This window comes from Hypanus sabinus, unplaced genomic scaffold (genome assembly GCF_030144855.1).
Source record: "Hypanus sabinus isolate sHypSab1 unplaced genomic scaffold, sHypSab1.hap1 scaffold_140, whole genome shotgun sequence".
In the NCBI taxonomy this organism is placed as follows: domain Eukaryota; kingdom Metazoa; phylum Chordata; class Chondrichthyes; order Myliobatiformes; family Dasyatidae; genus Hypanus; species Hypanus sabinus.
Window position 1 is genome coordinate 177,478 of NW_026779472.1, and position 6,652 is coordinate 184,129.

Sequence of the window (6,652 nt, forward strand, 5' to 3'; positions counted from 1 at the left end):
CGCATGTTAGTTCAGTTTAGGTTTTATTTTCAATATATATATATATTTTTCTTGCATTTTTTATTTTTTTTCTTCTTTTGATGATTATTCGTGTTTTTTCATGTATAATTAATATAGTTTACATTGATTAATGTACTATTTTTGCTGACATTTTAATAAGATATTGTTATTCTATTACTAATGTAACCAAGATTAATGTACCCATAACCTATTCAATTTCACAATACGTTTTTTTTTATATATGAAATTCAATAAAAAGATTGAAAAAATAAAAAAACACTTTCAACATATTGACTGGGACTTTGTTTCTGTAAAGAAATGGTTGGGATAGAATTTGCCAAATCTGTTCAAATGAATGCTGGGTAAGCGGGAGTCCTTCAGAAGCGGTATTGAGTGTACACTGCTCCTATATTCCTGTTAGAACAAAATCCAAAGTCCACCATTATTACAGAAGCTTGCTTTTCAAGGGGTATATTTACTTTTGTTAGGCAGACGGTCTGTATAACAAACGTGAGGAATAAACACCATTTAAGAGAACACATGAGGGAAATCAGCAGGTTTAGAATCTGTCCTGACGTTGCTCCAGAAGAAAACCTGAAGGTGACTTGGAAAGAAAGACAGATAGACACAGAGATAGTATATAGACAGATAGACGGATAAATTTGTGTTGAGTCAGGTTAGGGTGACTAATGTCCAGATTCTTGAAACGTTGTCCACGAGAACCTTGTAGGAGCCAAATCCAGTGATCTTGTGGTCTCGGCTGAGATATTCAAAGGATTCTTATTCGCGGTGAAGAGGCCAGGTGACTGGGGAACAGGTATTGTCCTTTTTCTCCTGCTCGGGAAGGGCTCGGATTTTGGCGGGAAATTACCGGCCAGTGAGTCTGAAGCCGGCAGTAGATAAACTATTCCAAGGCACTCGAAGATACGGTATATATATGTTAGGTATTTTGATAGACATGGCATTATTGTTGAAATTCAACGTGGCTTTATGAGTGGTATGTCATGTCTAAGCAATCTTACAGACTTTTTTTTCTAGGAGTTACCAGGAAATCTGATGAAGTGTCAGTGGACCTCGTTGACTTGGACATCAACAAGGATTTTGACAAAGCTCACATGGGAGGTTAGTCCAGACGGTTCAGTCCCTTTCTTTCCGTGAGATGTGGTAAACCGGATTTAACTTGACTACGGTAGAAGCCAGAGAGTGAAGTTATATGGTCGCCACTCTGAATGGAGGCGTGAAATTTGTGGAGTGCCGCAGTGATCACTGCTGGCTCTGTTGTTAATGAGATCGGTGGGATGTTACACACTGGGAGGACTGAGCAGCGTGGGACGTACACATGGAATAGTACGGCACTGAGTAGCGCAGTGAACAAAGGGGTCTGTGAGTACAGATCCATTATTCATTGATAGTGGTGTCTGAGGGAGATCGGGTCGTAAAGCGGGTTTTGGGCAGGTAGACATTGACAAATCAGGTTATTTAGCTGAGTATGTAATTCTGAAGTTGAATTGTACGTTGTCGAGACTCAGTTTGGAGTATTGTGTGGAGTTCTGATCAACTACCTGCACAAAGAAATCACTGAGAGTGAACAAATACAGAGAAAGTTTACAGGGCCTTTGTTGAAGCTTGAAAACCTGATTTAAAGGGAATGTTTGAATTAGTTCGGACATTGATTTTGTTTTCCTTATCCTGAGCACAGGAGAATGTGGGGGTATTGCACAGAGGCATACAAATTATGAGGGGTAAATGGAAGCAGGCTTTTGTCATTATTTGAGTGAGACTAAAACTACCATTCATAGCTCAGGGATGAAAAGTAAAATATTTAAGGGAACCTGATGGGGAGCTCTATTTCACGAATGTGGAGTAACTGTGCAACTAGCTGCCAGTGAAAGTGGTGGACGTGGGCTTGATGTAACATTTAAGACAAATTTGGGTAAGTACGTGAATGTAACTGTACGGAAGTCGAGGCGGAATTTGACACGGACTGGATGGGTCCTGGTTTTGTGCTGTGGTACACTATTTCTGTGACTCCTATGAAATACATTGAATGAACATCGAACCTATTGTTTGCCATGCACCGCCAAGAGTTCCATGTGTTACCCAATGTCACAATGAGTAAAAAGAGACCGAAACAAACACTGGTTGTTTGTTCAATGTCCTGTAGCTAATGTAACTAATGGGGCATTAATTGGCTTAAGGAACGTTCCTCCTTGTGTATAAAGGCTCACTGAACCACCGCTTCTGGGCAAGTTGGCACTTTTCGCACAATTAATCGACGCTACTGGCAGAAAATGGGATACCCAGCGATTTATTATATCTTCTTAATTTACTATCCCGTACTGGCAACCGTTGGTATTCCAGGTAAGGTCACTGAAATGCCAAGATGTAAGACATACTGTAGTTTTAAAATTATACTCTGCAATTTAGAGCAGAAGTGTTTTGTTCTGCAAGTCTTTCCATATAAAATCACTCAGGAAATGATAAATAAATAAACGCTTCCCATCGATTTGTTTAAAAATATGATTTGCGTCACTTTGATGCCTTTATTGGTTTTCGTCTTGTTTGGTTTAATGTATTGTATTATAACCTTACACACTTATTTTTTGAATGAAATTAATTTGCTGCTGATAATAAACCTGAGTCTGGTTCAGATTCTAATACAAAGTGATTGTGTTTGATTCATGATGTCCTCTATCTGGAATAGTTATAGTGACTGCCCTGTGCATTCAGCCAAAGGGTATGTTCTATCCTGGTTGTCAGTCCACTGGAAACTGATATCTGAAGGGTCAACGGAAGTTCATAAGGGATACAGGAGAAAAGTAAAATTAATCCAGACGGAAAAGTGTTCTATGGAAATACCCTGAATTTAGGATAAACGAGAATCCCAATTTTTCTGGAGGGATAAAGCTATGCAGCACGAAAAAGAGATATTTGATCGAAAGATTCCATATCAAATAAGATGTTGCGCGAGGTTTCAGCGTTCACCCCACAACCTTTCGAATGCTTCACAACTATTTACCCGTCCAACAGCCTTTTATTGTTGGATCTCCTGAAGCACAGATGGAATACAGTATTGGGAAATGTACGGTAATGCATTTTGGTAAAACGAACAATTATGCGGACTTATGCGCAATATGGCCTACCAGTTTTACCATGCAAGCAAAGTCACACTGAGCAATTGAGGCATATTAAGAAATGACTGTCTCTTTCTAACTCTCTTTTCTCAGTTAACTTAGAGGCGATAGTGATCCTGTCTCGCAGAAATTGTGGGCTCTCCAAATGTATCACTCGTTACCTCGTGGCCATGGCGGCCGCAGATCTGATGGTCGTTGTCCTTTGTGTTGTATTGTATAAAATCAGTGCTCTCTATCCGTATGCCGATTTTTTGGTGAAACCGCCGCTGTGTGCTGTGGGACTTATTCTGGGGAATGCTGCCAGGGATTGTTCCGTTTGGCTGACTGTCGCTTTCACTTTCGATCGCTACGTCGCGATCTGCCTTCAGAAGCTGCGGCCCCGATATTGTACGGAGAGAACAGCGACTGTGGTGATCGTGGCAGTGGCCGTAGGTGGCTGTGTTCAGACATTTCCATTTTACTTTGCCGGAGACCCAGGGAAGTGCATTCCCAAACCCGAGTACTATACATCATCCCTGTGGAGAGGGTACGATTTATTTGACAACATCATGACCCCATTATTACCAATTGGTTTAATTCTCCTGTTCAATGTTTTAACCACCAGATCTATTATAGCAGCGAATATGGTTCGCCGTGGACTTCGGAGGATCACTGACAACAAAAGTGATCCAGAGGTTAAGAACCGGAGAAAGTCAATGGTTTTGTTGTTTGCTGTGTCTGCCAATTTCATATTATTGTGGATAACAAATATTGTTCACTCCATGACCTGGGCAACGGTAAACTTTTATTTGACTGACAAATATTACAACACGCCTACATTTATACTACAAGTGTCCGGGGATATGCTGATGTTGCTCAGTTCCTGCACCAACACGTGTATCTATGGACTGACACAGAGGAAATTCAGGGAGGAGCTGAAGAATGGGGGGAAGTATCTGTTTACACTGAATGGGAAGCTTTCTAAATAAAATGTAAATGTAATTATCCCTAATTGTGTTTTGTAATAAATATGTAGAGGATTTCACCTTTGTATCGCTGTTCAGTGGCTATTGCAGCTCTCACTCTACAACCCGTTGTGTTTTACATGGAAACGTGAGCAGCAGATTAAGCAGCAACAAAGTGATTATTATCTCTGCGCACCACGTGGCTATTCATATGTATAACATTAGATTAGATTCCTCTGTGGCAGATGAAGAACTGAAACTCAAAACTAAGAATGACGAAGTTCAAATATCAAAGTCGTTTTATAAAATAATACGCCGATGACACGAGATGCGACAATGAACATGCAAAAGCAGACAAAATGTACAAACCACTATGAGTCTGTAGAACTTTGTAACATTTTAAATGCCGAATCTAGGGAAACTTTTATGAATATACTTGCAATACATTTGCAATATGTTGTCTTCAATCCAACCACATTACTCCGAACTCTGCTGACTTATTTTCCATTGCAAAAGAGGTCAGAAGTCACAAATGCAAAATTCTCTCCATGGATGCTGCCTGACGTGCTTAGCTTTTTCCTGCGTGTATAAAAACTCGGCTGGATCTAAATGCGTGCTGTATGTCAGGGACCCTTATGCACGTGCAGATATCCATCATGTCAGGGCCACGTGGTAATCTTCGGCATTACGAAGTCAACACCTATTCATGTTGGGAGAGTGGGATGTGATTGGGGACATCCCATTCCTTTCACAAAAAGGTCGTCAGGGAATATAGTACTGTGTCATTTAGTTTCCTTTGTTACGTACTTGTCACGTGACAGGCGTTGAACTTATACTGGACTTGAGGTAATGGTCTTGTGATGGTGGAGTGACGTCATTTTCCCGCCAGTAGAGGTCATGTGACAGCTTTTTTTACAGGGTATAAAAGGAGATCCCTCCCTGTGAGGAGGGGCAGTTCGTGGTTGGATTTGCCATGTTGACTTCATGACACTGCGTGGTTTAATGTTATGACGCAGTTTAGTTGAAAGATGGAGTTTTATTTAATGCCTAAAGTTTAAAAGGTCATTGCCAGCAGTTTCTTTATAATACTGCTGGTTGAGAATCAGCGGAGAGTGAAGTTCGGAGTTCGGGAGTTAGAAGATCGACGAAAATCGATTTCGACGGTGAAACAGGTTCGACCTTGTTTGATCCTCATTCGGAAGGATTTCGTTGACTGTGCTCGTGTGAAAAGCAGAAAGGATTGAGTACAATTTTGTAAAGGAATGGTCAGTATATTTAAGCTGTTTCATTTCATCTTCGTAAAACTCTTCGTGGGAAAAGTAGTTCGACTGGGAATCGCAACAAGACGACGTGAAAGAAAATTTAAATCGTCATAAAAAGTCTCTCCCTTAAATGGACTGTAAGACGTTTCAACTTTTGCAATACTACTTTGAAGAAGTGTTTTTTTTTTCAACATCGCTTTAAGAACTGTTTAAGCTTCCTTGCTCTATTTATGCTGCCGCACAGCAGCTGATTTCCAGTTACGTGAGTGTTTTGATTACTTTTGGGGGTTTGTTTTTCAGTGTTTAATAAACGTGTTATATGTTATAAAAACCATGCCTCACTCGTTTATTTATTGTTGCTGAATCCGTAACATAAATATGGGGGTGCGTCCGGTATGGATCATTTGAGTTTAAATGCTTGTTAAATTTTGAATCGGTGTTTTGAAAAAGGGGAATACTCGATTATTTTGCTTGATTGGCTTGTGTGTGGTATTCGGCAACAATGAATATTGATGAGTTTCTGGAGTTGTTAGCGAAGGCGATAAAAACTGAGGCATCTGAGATAGCTAGTAGATTGCAACTTAAAGGTCTTTTGAAGACTACATCAAAGGCTCTAATACAGAGAAAAATCGCGACACTCCATGTGGATCCGGTTGATTTCGATGAATCGGTTTTAGAGTCGTTTCCGATAAGTAATATAGAGATACAGTTGCAAATCGAACAAATGAAGTTGGAACAAAGTAAAGTAGAATTGGAGTGTTGTAGGTTAGAAGCTGATAAGAAAAAAAGGGAATTTGAATATACGAAGACGGAATTCAGGTCTGGGAATCAGTCTTCTGGTTCTAGAAAACCATCTGTTGCTAGTCAAGAAATTAAATTGGTCCCACCATTTAGTGAAACAGAAGTGGAAAGATATTTCCAAAATTTTGAAACGATTGCTCAGATTTCAGAGTGGCCGAAAGATAAATCGTCAGTGTTGTTACAAAGTGCAATTAAAGGCAAAGCACAACAAGTTTATACCGCTTTACCTGCTGTGCAAGGCCTTGATTATGATATTGTGAAAAAATGTATTTTAAAATCATTTGAATTGGTCCCAGAAGCGTATAGAGAAAGATTCAGAAGTTTGAAGAAGTCTGTGGAAAAGCTTATGTGGAATTTGCCTATGATAAAGTTGTGTGTTTTGAAAGATGGGTTTCTTCTAAAAATGTAAATGAGGAATATCATATATTGAAAGAGCTGATTCTAATAGGGGAATTTAAAAGAAGAATCCCTGTTGAAGTAAGGACGTACTTAAATGAGAGGGATACAGATA